We start from the raw sequence: 16,562 nt of genomic DNA, 5'->3' as shown, positions 1-16,562 counted from the left end.
TCATACCAAATATTGCCCCAAATCACACAGCAAGTTAACAAGCTGACAATTCATCATTTGCTGAACTCTGTACTAGGGTTTCAATTAAACATCCTGCTTGAATCATCTCATTTAATCTTCCAACACAGCTATTACTTACAACTTATGATTCTAAAGCATATTATCAATTTAACGTATTTCTTTGGTTCCCCCAAATTTAACATTAAATGTATATAAAATTTTTTCCAACAACAGCACACAATTATCCATGCAACTTCACATCTCTTTTTCCTTCCATAGAGTTTGAGTACCATAAACTTTTAAGGCTTTCCACAATGGGTCTGGAGGTTCTTCTGAATCCCTCTGGGCCTTTAGAAGTTAAGAAGAACATCAGAGTCCTATTTTATAGCTTGTGCTTATGAACTTGATCTCACTAGCACCTTCAGTTTGAAAAGTATAATTTCAAGGTATATTAAAGACTAGCAATGTTTCATTTGCATTTCCAATTGATTAACCTTAGATTATTTTTGTTTTCGTTTTATTTCAATTATAATTACTAGATGATATAATGCTTTGCTTTGAAAGGTTGACTTTAGCCAGATGTTTGATTCCTCAGTAACAATTCCTCATAATCAGGGAAGTTTTACTTCTCAGAAATTTGGCAATTTCAACTGCCTTTATTCTCATTGCCTATTGTACAGTAGGTAATCTATTGTATACAGCATATTTTTAAAATTTCATTGTTAATTCACTATACAGCAAAAAGTTCTTTAAAAATTTTCAAGGAAGAATTAGGAATCCAATTTTTTGTTAAACTTCTATGAAACTTCTAGTTAAAAATACATAGCAATCAGATATAATGTATGACCCATGTTTGGATTCTGGTTCAAACAACTGTTGACATTTGTGAGACAATTAGGGAAACTGGAATACAAATTAGATATCAGACTATTATTTATTGGACCCCTTAAAATTTTTGTGACACTATAAAGATAAATTAAAAATAAAGTTAATTTAACTTAATTATTTAAAAGTTAGCTGTATTTAAAAATTAAATTTAGCGGCACCTGACTGGCCCAGTGGGTAGGGCATGTGACTCTTGTTCTCAGGGTTGTGAGTTCAAGCCCCACCCTGGGCATAGAGTTTACTCTAAAAAAATTAAATTTAACAAAATGTTAAAATATATTAAAGTTTCATTAGGCTATAGAACATTGCTGATGTAGACAGATACATATAGATGTCCTTAGATGTTAAAGATGCATACAGAAGTATTTATGAGCGAAATGATACAGTGTTCGTAATTTGCTTTAAAATATTCCCGAGACATTTGGGTGGCTCAGTCGGTTAAGCGTTCGACTCTTGGTTTCCGCTCAGGTCACGATCTCAGGGTTGTGAGATCAAGCCCCATGTGCAACTCTGCACTCCATGCAGAGACTACTTGAGAGTCTTTCCCCCTCCCTCTCCCATTCTTCTCCCTCCGCCTCTGCTCCTTCCCCTGCTCACACGTGTGGGGTCTCTCTCTCCCTCTCCGTAGGGTAAATTAAAAAAATCTTTCAAAATAAATAAATAAATATAATAAAATACTCCCCCTAAAAATGGTAGTAGGGGCAGAACAGATAAAAACAAGATCAACAAAATGTGTATCACAATTGAAGCTGGATAAGGGTTCTTGAGGTTTATTATTTTATTTTCCCTACTTTTGTGTATATTTGAAAGTTCCACAATAAAAGCTTTTAAAAACTGGATATATGTGAGTAAACACAATTAAAAATGCAAGTAATTAAAAGTCTTTGTGAAAAGAGAATGAGAATGGGAAGGAAATCTTGCCTTTATTACTAGTCCTTCTGTAAATGTAATTATTAGCCAAATGTTCACTTCAAACTGAAACATTTTAATTCTCTAAAATAGAATATAAAAATTTCACCTGGCATGAGGTGCTAGCAAAGCAAACAGTTCAGCCTGAGTGAGAGCTAAATGACCCACACCTATGCCCAAAATCTGCACTGGCTATATATAGACACTACCAGATACAAGTCCATCACAGGTTACCTCCCTGCTGAGAACTAACACATTTCTCCTGATCTCAGAAAAGCTGAAGAGGGTAGAGAATGGGTAGATAATGTTTCTTAGAAACAAATAAACAATTATCACTTGGGGGTAGGAGGAGGGTAAAAAACCTTGACACAAAGAGATTGATACATTTGCCCAAATTACTTCAAGTTTGGGAAAAACCAAGATTTAAACCCATGTTCTCCCATTTTGCTACATCCTGCTACTTATCGGGATTCCTATCTGATGTTTACACTGTGCCATATACGGTCACCTTACTAAAATCTGTTTTTCTGCTTGACTTTATAGCAAATAATTCAGGTTACTGCTTTCTGGGTTCCTATCGTTTGCTTACGTAACATCACAACTATTGTGTATCAGCTTCTTCACCTACAGAATATATCTCAAGGATACACACACAAATACATATACATACACATAAACAATGCTGGTTTACATCAATGTAATTCACTAAATTAACAAAATTAAAAGAGAAAAGTCATATGATGATCTAAACATATGCATTAAAAACATCTGACATTTCAATACCCATTCATGATTTAAAAAAAAACACCACCACCACCACCTCAGCAACCTTGGAACAAAAGAGAATTTCCACAACTCAATAAAAAGAGTATACAAAAAACCTACAGTTAACATCACACTTACATGTGAAAGTTTTCACTCTCCACCCCACCCCCCCAAGATTAGGAACAAGACAAAGATGTCCATTCTCACCACTTTTACCAGCACATTAAGGCAAGATACGGAAATAAAAAGCAGACAGATACTGAAAATGTATAAGGAAAACTTCCTATATTTACAAATATGATTCTGTATGCAAAACATTCCCCAAAAATCTGGAAAAAGCTACTACAGGATAAGTGAATCTAGGAAAATCAGAGATTACAAGGTCAAAATACAGAAATCAACTTTATTTCTATGTGCAAGCAAAAATCAGAAACTGAAAGTATAAAGATCAATTTACAATAACATCATATGTGCAAAACATCCAGTAAAAACTACAAACATCACTGAGAAAAGTTAGACTTAAAAAATCTGAGATTACCATATCTATGGATTAGAATAACTAATAATGTAAGGTGTTGACTTTTCCCAAATTAACTTATAGATTCAATGTAATTCCAATCAAAATTGCAACAGGTGGGGCATCTGGCTAGCTCAGTCAGTAGAGCATGGGACTCGATCTTAGGGTCGTAAGTTAGGCTTGAAGCTTACTTAAAACTGCCGCAGGCTCTCTTGTAAAAAATTATCAAGCTAATTCTAAAATGTTATGGCTAAACAAACTCAAAAGTCCTAGGATAGACAAAACAATTTTGGAAAAGAACAAGTTGGAGACTTAAACTGACTGACTTCAAGACTTATAAAACTAATAGACTAGACAGTGCTGTACTGGTAAAAGACAGACATAGAAATCAACAAAACAGAAGAGGAAGTTCAGAAATAGACACAAGTGGCCAACTGACCTTCAATAAAGATGCCACAGCAATGCAATGAGGAAAGGATTATCTTTTTAACAAATAGTACTGGTAAGATTAGTTAATGATGTGTCAAAAAAATGAATCTCAATACTTTCCTCCCATGAGACATAAAAATTCTAATGAATCATGACCCTAAAACTAAGAGCTCACACTATAAAACTCCTTGAAGAAAATAAAGGAGAAAAATCTTAGTAACACTGGGTTAGGCAAAAATTTCTGAAACAGGATACAGAAAGCACAACTATAAAAGAAAAAAAATTAATTTAAAGCATTTGCTCTTCAAAACACACTGTAAAGAAGGAAAAGACAAACCACAGACTGAGAGAAGATATTTGAAAGACGTACCCAATAAAGAACTTGTAGCCAGAATATGTAAAAGATTCTTAAAACTCAGTAATAACAAGACAATCCAATAAAAAATGGGCAACAGATGAGAACACTCACTTCACCAAAGAAGACATACAGACGGCATATAAATACATGAAAAGATGTTCAACACCATTAGTCATTAGGGAATACAAACTAAAACCAAAATGAGATACCACCACACACCCACTACGCTGTCTAAAATTTAAAAGACTGAAAAAATTCAAGTGTTGGAAGGATGGAGAGCAACTAGAGCTCTCATATATTCCTGGTGGGAACGTGAAACTAGTAGAGTCACCCTAGTAAACAGTTTGGCAGTTTCTCATGAAGTTGGATATACGCTTATAATATCACCCACCAACTGCACTCCCATGTATACGCCCAAGAGAAATGAAACTCATGCCCACAAAAGGACCTGTCTGCCAATGTACACAGTGAGTTTATTCATAATGGTCAAAAAAAAAAATGGAAAAAACCTAAATGTTCTATCTGGTGACAGGATAAGCAAACTGTAGGATAGCTGTACACTGGAATATTATCCAACAACTAAAAGGAACAAAAAGCACTAAGCTAAGTGAAAAAAGCCAGACACAACAGACTATACACTCTATGATTCCATTTATATGACATCCTAGAAAAGGCAAAACTTGATATAGACACAGTGACAGAAAGAAGACCAGCTGTTTCCAGATGATGATAGAAATTAATTGCAAAGGGGCACAGCACAAGAAAAAAAAAATTTTTTTAAGATTTTATTTATTTATTCGACAGAGACAGAGACAGCCAGCGAGAGAGGGAACACAAGCAGGGGGAGTGGGAGAGGAAGAAGCAGGCTCATTGCGGAGAAGCCTGATGTGGGGCTCGATCCCATAACGCCGGGATCATGCCCTGAGCCAAAGGCAGACGCTTAACCGCGGTGCCACCCAGGAGCCCCAAGAAAATTTTTTTGGAGTGATATATTTTATATCATGATTGTGCTTTTGACATGATGTTTATTTACTTTTGTCAAAACTCATCAAGTTTTATACTTGAAAGTACTATATTTTATTGTATATACATTATGGCTAAACAAAAAGGACAATAAAAACAACAAAGGAAATATAAGCCAATACAATTTGAATACCATACCTTCAGTGGCAAAAGAAAAAAAAAAGGAAAGAAAGAAAAGGTTCTAGAATACATATGCAATTTAGTTTGCAGTCTGGTGCCTTATAATATACCCTGCTTCCTCCTTTCTAAGAAACTCTCTCTAAAGACCCAGGTGAGAATACTCATTCTCTGTCTTTTCCATGGAACAGAAAAGATGTGTGCACATGTGCATTCGTGTGCGTGCACACACACACGCAACTCCTATGGGAGTACTAGACTTATCTCTTAGGTCAACAATCTAACTATGTATCCTGTTCTCTCCCACTAAGACAACGTAAAAAAACTGGAAGCATCAGAGTATCTTCACTATAAGGAATACTTCAGGTACTTTAAACTCTTATTAACAGTAAGTTACTGGGCACACATTTCATAAAATGGCTGAGAACTGGATCCAAGAAGACCACAGTATAAGCACATTCATTCTTTAATTCACTCTTTCAATAAAAATTTATGAAGAATTAATGCTGTCAGTGAATGGTAAGTGATAAAAATCTGCAGAGAATTAAAAGTTATTGATCTTAAAGAAATTAGGTCAATTAGTAGTTCCTACGCTAGAGCAGAGCTAGTGATAACACTTATGAAGTAACTGCAGAAAAATAATATATGTATATAATCAAATGCTCAATTTTGTGGTATTTATAAATGCTGTAAAAATTCATTCATGGGGGGACGCCTACGTGGCTCAGTCGTTAAGTGTCTGCCTTCAGCTTGGGTCATGACTGCAGGTCCTGGGATTGAGCCCCGCTTCAGGCTCCCTGCTCAGCAGGAAGCCTGCTTCTCCCTCTCCCACTCCCCCTGCTTGTATTCCCTCTCTCACTGTTTCTCTCTGTCAAATAAATAAAATCTTAAAAAAAAAAAATTCATTCATGGTACGAGTATCAACTGAATGACTATTCTCTGCCAGGGCTTTCTTTCTTTTCTTTCTTTTTTTAAAAGGTCAAAACAAATCCTATGCTCCAGTCTTAACTAATGGAGATCACACTTCCTGGCTAGTCTCTTGTCCTGATACTTGTGCAAAAACTTCTATATCCCATTAAAATCCCATCTTTCCTGAAGGCACCAGTGCTTCATGAGCAAGTCTTCTCTGATCCCTACAAGAATTAGAAGTTTCTCCTTTTTGTAATGTGATAAAGAATAATAAAAACAGCAAAATTTCTTAAGCACTTACTATCTCATGTAATCATTACAATAACCATGAGATACAGTTATTATTATCCCCATTTTAGATTTGAGAAAACTAAGGCTTCGAACAAGAGAGAATTAGGTCACATCTCTAATTAGCTGCAAAACCAGGAATCACTTAGGTCTTCATAACGTAGACACATTCTTTAACCGGTACATTTTAAATACCTACCTTAAATTTTAATTGGAAATGTAAAGTGTGAATTCATGACATATTTTCTCTTTCAGGAAAAAAATGTATTTCGTAACTCTGTCCACTGAAAAGTTCTCAAAACAGTGATGAACTCAATAGCCCACCTCTAAAACCCAGGTTATATCTCCATATACATATACCATTTCCTAATACACAGAACCTGATATGGGTAGAAATGCACAAGATAAACTTAGGTCTGGGGTAGAAATGCACAAGATAAACTTACAACAAGCGGTCATATTAGAAAGTGGTTTCCAAAATATTTAAAATAAAATTAATTTCTTTACATTTTATTTCAGTAACTGCTCACTGCTTCTTACAATCTAATCTCTCTTCTTGCTAATCAAAACCCCCAAATTTTAGCTAGACACATGGCCACCCAAAGGTTACATTTCCCCCTCTGCCTCACAGTAAGTGTGGTCAAGTTCTGGTTGATGGACTCCGAATGGAGCAGCCATATACAAGTTTCAGGTCATGCTCACTCCTATCAGGTGGCTGCCTGCCCTCCACGTCCTTCACTCCTTCCCACAGGCTGAAATTCAGTTGTAGTGTTGAACTAGGTAGAGTGCATTATAAAACCAGTATCAACCATTCAGATAAAAGCAAAGACAAAGCGACAAAGTACAAGGAACCTGAGGCCCAGGCAATAGTTTGGGGCAGAACCACCCTACCTCCCAGACCACGAACCAATTCTGTTACTGTGTGAGAAAAAAAGCTTTCCATCTTTTTAAGTCACTATTACTTCTGTCCAATTACAGCAGCTGAACCAATACCCTAAAAAATAAACTTGCCAGAAGATTTTCAGAATCCTTGAAGGTTCAACTAGATGCTCATCAATCTGTTTTGCTCTGCTGCAGAAAATACGCATTCAGCAAGGCACTATATGTGCATTAAAGGCAGGGAAGCACACAATCTAAATCAAACTAATTCTAAATGCCTTTGTGATTTCATAAATAGAAAGCGGGCACCTCCAGGATCAAGTCCCCACTCTAGTCCCAATTACTCAGATTTGCTTAAATAATGTAGATGGACAAAAGTTTCAAATATAATGTTAACATTTTTGGTGAAACTGAGTATTTCTTAAATCTCCTTTCTCAAATGTAACACAGCCTTAATTCTTCCTCAGAACAAACAACAACAACCACCCCACATAACTAGGATAAGGCCCTTAGATTCATTTCAGTTTCCTCCTTACCGGTAAATGTAAGAATAGTTCTAAGACTCAAGATTTAATCCTTCAACTTCCTTTCTCTCCCTAAGGTTTTATCCTTCAACAATCATAATCCTCAATTACTTTTCTGATTATTTCCAAGAACAGTTTAAAATCCTGAAATACCAAAACTGAAATTTTCTGGTTGAGAAAAGGTATATGAAAGAAAGCTACTTATCCTAGCATTTGCTGCTTGGTGATTAAAGAACCAATGCACTCTGTTACAGCATCTTCAGATTTCTTCCTAATATGAGAGTGGTGTTAAAAAGGAAAGGTTTACTAAATTGGTCATTTTAAAATGATTAATTTTATGTTATGTGAGTTTCACCTTAATAAAACAATATACAAACCCTAGCAAAAGCCAAGCCCTTTACCAATCCAGTTAAGGAAAACTCCAAGAAAGAACAACAAAGACAAAGATGGAAGTAGGGAAGAAAAGATAAATAATTAAGAATGGCGACGATAATGGTGATAACAACGGACACTTTCAGAAGTCAGAATAGAGACACAGATGGGAAAAAAAATTGTTAAAGAAAAACTTAAAGGGTGGGAGTTTCCAAATTGAAGGGCCTGCCAGGAGGCCATCACAACATCAAGTGGAAGTGAGAGAAGTTAACAAGTAACGGAATGAATATAAACTGGGATAAGAGTGATAAGAAGCCCTAGAAATAAAGAGAAGAAAATGCAACTAAATGCCTAAAAGCTTTATAGAAGGTAGCATTTGACCAGTTTCATAACAAATGCTGAGTAGGTTCTAGGAAGGGAAAGGTGGGAAGAGATAGAAAGCATCCCAGAATTAAGAACAGGCCCCGGTATGGACTTGACGGGGACACTTTGTTGTTGGTGAAGCACTCAGTTGCGGTGGAAATCAAATAAGCCCTGGGAAAAGTTGGGATGAAATCATAAAGGGTCTTTGATGCCCAGTAAGGGGAGTATAGATATCCGAAGGTAGGAAATAAAGGCAAACGAAGAATGCCTAAGTGGCATCAAAACTCAATGAGAAAAGATAAAGGCAGGTGGGAGTGGGTAAAATGGGTGAAGGGGTCAACAGGTACAAACTTACAGTTATAAAATAAAGAAGTTATGGGGATGCCATGGCAGAATGGTGACTGCTGTTAAACCTGTATTGCATATTTGAAAGTTGCTAAGACAGTAGATCTTAAAACTTCTCATCACAGGAAGAAAAATTTTGTGTGTAGTAATCAATGTTAACTAGACTTTATTGCAGGGATCATTACATAATATATACAAAATATCAAATGATTATGCTGTACATCCAAAACTAATATGTTATATGTCAGTTATATCTCAATAAAATATATACACGTCCCCCAGAGCAGCAGTGCTCTAACAGTTTATACTGTAACACCATTTGCATGCCTAACAATTGCTAAGGACCCTAAAGAGCTTTTGTTTATATGGGTTATGTCTATCTACTGATGCTTACCATATCAAAAATTAAAAGAAAGTTAAAAGATAATGGCTAACAAAACAAATTTTGGAAATCTGTATACACTGATGGATGACACTGTGGGAGTAAATGAAATTACCTAAAAGGAGAATGGCAAATATAAAGGCAAAAAAAAAAAAACCCTAAGATTAAACCAGTAACAAGGTTAAAGGGACAGTCATAAAGCAAGATCAAGGATTAAATGGAACCGAAAGCCAAATGAAAGCAAGGAGAGTGTAAACCCAGAAGCTACTTTTGAGAAAGAATATTCAATAATGCCAGCAAAAGCTCACGAAAGAGAAAAATTAAAAACCAATGACTGATGATTAAGTCATTAGTGACCTTATTAAGAATGGCACAATCAGCAGCTAGACTGTAATAAATTAAGGAATAAAAAAGGAGGTAGGGAAGTCAAGGAGAATCAGAAATAATTTCTAAATTTGCTATGAAAGGAATAAGGAAACTTAAGACAGTAGAGAGAGAAATGGGGTATGTGAGGGTAAAGATATGAGTTTTTCCATTTTTTCATTTTTTTGGAATGGCTGAACCAGGCAAGAAGAGTTACACAACCATCACCACTAATTTCAGAACATTTCCATCACCCAAAAGAGAAACCCCATTCGCATTAGCATCAACTCTTAACCTCAACCCCTAGCAACCACTGTATGTTTCTGTTTCCATGGATTTACCTATTTTGAGGATTTCATATGAATGGAATCATGCAGTGACTAGCCCTTTGTATCTGGCTTATTACACTCTGCATGTTTTTCAAGCTTCAGCCATGTTGTAGTGTGTGTCAGAACTTCATTCCCTTTTAAGGCTAAATAACATTCCATTGTGTGATATACCACATTTTGTTCATCCGTTCATCAGCTTCTACTTTTTGGTTATTATGAATAATGCTGGTAAGGCATTTTATGTGGATATATTATCATTTCTGTTGAGTACATACCAAGAAGTGGAATTTGGGTGTCACTGGATAACAACTCTGTGTTCAACTTCTTGAAGAACCGCCAAACTATTTCCATAGCAGCTGCATCACTTTACATTCCCACCAGTAATGTGATGAGGGTTCTAGTTTCTCTACATTCTTACCAACATTTGTTATTATCCACCTTTTTTATTATAACCACTAGAGTAGATATGAAGTGGTAACCCATTGTGATTTTGATTTGCATTTCCCTACTGACTCATGATGGTAAACATCTTTTCATGTGCTTCAGGTCATTTGCATGTCTTTAGAGAATTATCATTTCAAACCCATTGCCTATATTTTAATTGGGTTGTCTTTTTCATTTTTGTGTTCTAACAGTTCTTTTTATATTCTGGTATCGATACTAGGCCCTTATGAGATACAGGATTTACAAATATTTTCTCCTATTCTGTTTTTTCTTGATAGTATCCTTCCAATCGCAAATGTTTTTAATTTTGATGAAGTAAAATTTTTCTAATTTTTCTTTGGATGTGTTTCTACTGTCATATCTAAGAAGCCACCGCCTAATCCAAAGCCATGAGGATTTAGTCTGTATGTTTTCTTCCAAGAGTTTCAGCTCTCACATTTACATTGCCCATTTTTATCTCATTTTTGTATATGGTCAGGTTAAGAGTCCAACTTCACTCTCCTGCATAAGGATATTTAGTTGTCTAGTACCACTTGTTGAAAACATTATTCTTTCCCCATTAAATTCTTGGCTCCCTTGTTGAAAATCAAGTGACCATAAATGTATGGGTTTATTTCTGAACTCTCAATTTATCCATTGATCCAGATGTCTATCCTTATGCAGTACAGTACAGTTTTTTGTTTTGTTTTTAAATCCCACACTAGAGTGTGAGAAGCAATAAACTTGGAGTAAAAAGAAAAAAACCAACAGACTAGTCCCAGCCATGCCTCTCAATTGAGAATCAGCTATACTAAGACTCATTTCCCTCACTCTAACAGAATTGGGAATTAAGTGAGATGTGAAATTACCCTGAAACAATAAAAAGTAACAAAATTAAGTCTTATTTATTACTTATCTTCTTAATGACTACATTCAACCTCATAAATTATTTTGGCAGCCAAGAATAAAAGAAAGTAACAGAGTAAGAATCTGCTTCTAAGAAACAGTGCCTAGCATATAGTAAGCCCTCAATAAATTACTGTAATTAACCATTTTCCAATTGCATTGTATTCTTATCATTCATTCTCAATAACTGTTAAGATTGTGGAAAACCAACTGATAAATTAAAATCATTATACTTCAGGTTCTTTCTTTAGCAATTATTTCCTTGAAAAAAAAAAATCAAGGTTACATGTCCCTTAGGCTATTTCTAGTTTTTTAATATGATTATCCAATACAAGCATTTAAGATGGTTCGCCTCATGACATTGAAAAAGGAAAGGAAAATTAAGAAATTATTTAGCTCAAAGCGAATTCTATAAAATTTAGTAATAATTTGATTTATTTAGTTGGTAATTCTTACAGTTTCTTAGTTACAATGTATATCCTTTATATCCTTTAAATTAAAAAATAAAAACAAAAATGTTTTTTTGGTTGTAGTAGCAAAATCTGTTCAGAGAAAAGAGCAACTAAATTACTCAGCAGTCAATAGGAAAATAATTTCTTTCACAAAGTTTTACTCCAATAAATTTCAATGGTGAGGTCTAATTTTTTAACAACTGTATTGAAAAATAATTACCTACCATAAAATTCACCCATTTTAAAAGTGCCCAATTAAATTATTTTTAATAAATTTACAGAGTTGTACAACCATCACCACCATTCAGTCTTAGAACATTTCCAAACCTCAGAAAGATCCCTTGTGCCCATTTACAGTCAGTGCCCAGTCCACCCCAGGCAACCACTAATCTACTTTATGGATGATCCATAAAAATGGAATCATACAATACACGGTCTTTTGCATCTAGCATAATGTTTTGGAGGTTCATTCATGTTATAGCATGTCAGTAGTCCATTTCCTTTTCTTGCTAAATAGTATTCCAAGTTTCTTTATTTTTATATCTGGTATTAAATGACCCACAAACAATTTTATCCTGTTTCATGAGGTTAAAAAAAAAAAAAAGGTGCCAAAATTACCTACTCCTTGTGTATTTCCCCACTGTCACTACAGTCTTTCTAAAATCCAAATCTGATTACCTTCTCCTATACTAAAATCTCTTCAATGGTTACTACCATCAACCTCTAAGACAGTCTACATCCTGTGTATGTCTCAGCAGGGCATACACAAGGGCCCATGCCATCCATCCAGTCTCATTTCTTCCTCCTTTACTGAACACTCTGCCAACTATCAGTACTGAGGTGCATATGGATCCCCCCTCTCTCTTCTATCACTTTTATGCCTTTGCACTCATCTACTTCCCAAACTGAATTAATCTTTCAAAGTCCAACTTGAGACATTTCTTAGCACCAGTCTTACTTTCTCAGCAGCTTCTGCTGTGATCATTTTACTTCTTATACCACACCATAACTTTTTAACTCTATCTTACCCAACTCACGCTTCCAGCACCCAACCTTCTGTCTGAACATCCCTGGTGTTCAAGAAGTATTTGTTCAATTACACTGAATACATTCTGACCACTAGCATTCTTCTGCTCACTTCATTAAGGAAGATCAACTGCACTCTAAAACTCATGGCAAGAAGGACCTGAAAGTAGTCTAATACAATTCAAGGTCTAGGGCACTGGTCTATAAAATAGGGTGTACTTCAGGGGTCAGCAAACTATGGCCCAGTAGCCAAATCCAGCCCTTGGCCTGTTCTGGTAAATAAAATTTTATTGACGACAGCCACACTCATCCATTTAACATTGTTCATGGCTGCTTCTGCCCCATAGCAGTGGAACGGAGTAGCTCTAACTGACCAGGTGAGCTGAAAAGCCTACAATATTTACTACCTGGCCCTTTAAGTCTGCAAATCCCTGGTATACATCATGATGTGACGGAAGAAAGTTATCAGAACTTCCTTTGTTTAAGTTTTTTCATCTCATCTTTTAAAATTTTATTTTTGTACATGTGTTCTAATATTAATATATAGGTATATGTGTGTGTAAGTATACATATATAATATCTAAACATAAATATGAACAAAAATTGGGGATAGTGCATGCCCATATTACATTTTTTTTTCTAATACAGGAGACTCAACAAACAAAAACAAAAATAAAAACAAAGCCTATTAAGTCTTAGGACAAATTTTAGAATTTACTTGAGAATTTGACAACCAAGGTTATTATATGAACAACTGGATTCTGTAAAGTGCTTCAAAGCACAGAGAAAGAAGCCTAGAATTAAGCTTTTTTCCAAAACAGAATGCTCAAAACATCTCTAAAAAGTCTTTTTACTGAGCTAAAAATGTTATTCAAATAATGCAACAGTGCTAATATTCAAGTTGAATGCAATAAAATATGAGCTATATAAATAAACTGCTTCAAAGGTGGTTTTATCTTTAAAAAAATTATTTTAACAGACAAATCAAATCTGTCCTTGAGAATCCTGAAGCCCACTTGCCTGATAAACAATCAATACATGATAAATATATAAACTAAGAGAAAACCTCACTAATTTTTTTTAACCCATCTGTATTTATAATGCAATTCTGTAACCAAAATGTTCCTTGGCTATGAAAGTAGGCTATTTCCCTTTAAGACAACAGATCCTAATCTACAGTTCTGAAGGGCCCAGGAAATACCAAATTCCTCCCCTTACAGAGCTTAAGGTTAAGAGGTTATTAGTTTCTAATAACTCAAAAGTTGGGGTCTGATCATCATAATCAACAAATTTATAAACTAATTTACCAATTGAACCTGGATTTATCAGGTTAGAGTTATCATTCTATGTTGAATCATATTCTCCAACAAATAATCACAGTCCCCAGAGAGAACTACACTCTACTCTGCTCACCTTTAAGGCTTTTTCTGAGGCCTTCCGAGATGACTAGCATCAGACTTTTGAGGAAGGCTAGCCATTAGACAAGGCTTTTCCCCACGATCTGACTGCTTGAAGTGACATCCAGGATCAGGTCGATCCTGTATCCAGGAATCATGACCCTCCCTGAGGCACCAGTCATCATGAGACAGTCAGTGCACTTTGGCACTTCTTGAAAACCACTGGGCTGCTCCTTTAGCTGAAAGGAAAAAAAACATCAAAACCACAACAAACAAAACAAAGGGGGAAAAATCAGTAATTCAATCTGAAAAGACAGAGCGTGGGGAAAAATAAACCAAAACAGCCTTGTCTATATCAAAATATAGCCTTGCCTTGATGTAAAGATCATAGTTCCAGTCACCGCAAAAAGTTTATTCCTATTACACAAATCTAAAAAATTTAAATCTATTTTATTACATCTGAAGAAAACAATTGAAAATGGAAGTTTATTAAAAAAACTATTTATGGAATACAGCTAAATAAGTATAATGAAGGTATTTATAAAAGACTAGCAACCTATGTCATATGTGAACATGCCTCACCAGGAGACCAAGTACTCAACTTTTTCATGCTCTCAAATTATAATCTGACTTAGAGAGGCATTAAAATGTAACAGGCTGACTTAAACAGTCTAACTGGCAGAAAACTGCTAATACAGTTAAAGCAGATCTATAACTATTCCTAAATTACCTACTAATGAACAGAAAAGAAACTGGGCTTGCGTCCTCCTTAACTGACCTGACACTAGTACAGAGTGTCCCCCCACACACAATGCTCTTGTCCTAGCATTCTGAATTTCAATGTTCATGCTTACTTGAAATGAACAATTTTAAATGTTCACATCACTATGGCCTTAAATTTAAAAACTTGAAGACCTAATAAATAAGTAATATGATGACTTAAGGCTTATTTATTTAATCTGCTTCAAAATAAAAACTCTACCAACATCCAGAGATAAAATTTGGCTTATTTCTATTTTTAAGCACAAAATACTTTTCCTAGGACATAATATTAAAGGCAAGAAAAAGTCTTTGAGCTATTGTTTTAAAAGTTGGCTCATAATTCCTTTAAAACACCGGGACCCTAAAGATGATACTTTATCAAATAATTATTTTATATTCCTTTCTACTATGTACCCAATATCCCCATTTCAGTTAAAACTACCAACACCTACATAGATCTCAAGTTGGAAACTTTGAAATACGACTAAACTTTCTCTTTTTTTTACTTGTTTGAGAATATGATTAAAGCTACAAACCTCCATCCCCCAGAAGAATGTGCATAATTGCACAAATGGGCAATGTCTAGATTCAGTTTTCAGGGAATTCATAGAACTTTCTCTGAAACTCAAGCCTGGACCCTGGTTCAGAACCCCTGTCAAACACGGCTTTTTTTTCCCTCCCACCTTACCATCTCTAAAGACCTGCTTCGTTAGCATACCTATCAAATCTCTCACATATCTGCCTTTCTGTCCAGCACCAGCTTGGTCTTAGACATCCCATGTTTTTCCTGGATTATTCCATGTAGTTTGTGAATTCTTCCCAGTTTACCATCCTTCAACCTATTTTTTTCCACCCTTGCTTGCACAGTAAGCTTACTAATGCAAATCTGATCATGTGACTTGCCTGATTACCAAGCACCTCTGCAAATGTTAACAGAATGATGTCCACTCTCCTTCGGGTGGTTATCTTTGGCCATTACCTACATTTCAAGCAATCCCCCCCCCCCCCGCCTACGCTTTCCATACTCCACTCATATAATTTATAGTCTCCCCATACACTGCTTTTATGACTTCCTACTGTACTTTGTACACTATTCCCTCCTCCTGAAATGTCATGGCTCAATTTCTTATTCATCTCTCAAAACTTATCTCCCCTGGTTATGCTCTCAAAAGCTTCTATTTATTTCTGCCATGAGATTTATCTCATGTATACAAATACTTGCTTACTTGCCTATCTTCAAATACGTTTTCTAGGGGCAAAGGCCTTGCTTAATTTCATCTTTGGTGTCCCCAGTACCTAGAACATAGTAATACTAAATATAAATGTATGGTGTGCCATTATTCTTGTACACAGCCAAAGTTACTATGCTTCACCAAAAAAAAAAAAAATTTGATGAATTAATCTAAAATATACTTTAAGAATTCAAAATCAAAACAATTCATCACAGAAGGGTATTTCAGCAGGAACTCTCTAGAAAGCAAAAATTAAGTGTAACTATCACCGATTCTTTATAAATTGACCTCATCTGGGTCAAGTATATTGTGTTTGTGTGTGTTGGTGTGTAAATATACATTAAATTTTTTTTTAAATACTACTACTTATGGACATACAAACTAGGAATTAAGCACAATAAGGGGGTGCCTGGGTGGCCCAGTCAGTTAAGCATCCGACTCTTGATTTTGCCTCAGGTCATGATCTCAGGGTTTTGAGACCCAACCCCGTGCTGGGCTCTGCACTGGGCATGTTTCTCTCTCCCTCTCTCCACCCACTCCCACCACCCACTCTCTCTTAATCCCTCTCTCCCTCTCTTTAAAAAAAAAAAAAAAAAAAAAAAAAAAA

At 35.4% G+C, this 16,562-nt stretch overlaps 1 protein-coding gene across 2 annotated transcripts in view; it reads right to left on the bottom strand.

The window, feature by feature from the left end:
• The window catches only part of INTS6 (integrator complex subunit 6), an 88,096-nt gene that overhangs the window by 43,994 nt on the left and 27,540 nt on the right, over positions 1–16,562 (bottom strand). The window contains exon 1 of one of the 2 annotated variants that reach the window (XM_019798006.2): positions 13,978–14,109. The exons of the other annotated variant lie outside the window; for it this stretch is intronic. The gene's annotated coding sequence lies outside the window, so the exon portion shown is untranslated. Of the gene's footprint in view, positions 1–13,977; positions 14,110–16,562 lie in introns of those variants that run through there. 2 annotated transcript variants of the gene reach the window in all.

The sequence above is a fragment of the Ailuropoda melanoleuca genome, chromosome 7 (genome assembly GCF_002007445.2).
Source record: "Ailuropoda melanoleuca isolate Jingjing chromosome 7, ASM200744v2, whole genome shotgun sequence".
NCBI lineage: Eukaryota > Metazoa > Chordata > Mammalia > Carnivora > Ursidae > Ailuropoda > Ailuropoda melanoleuca.
Note: the sequence above shows the minus strand (reverse complement) of the source record. Positions and strands in the feature narration are given on the sequence as shown.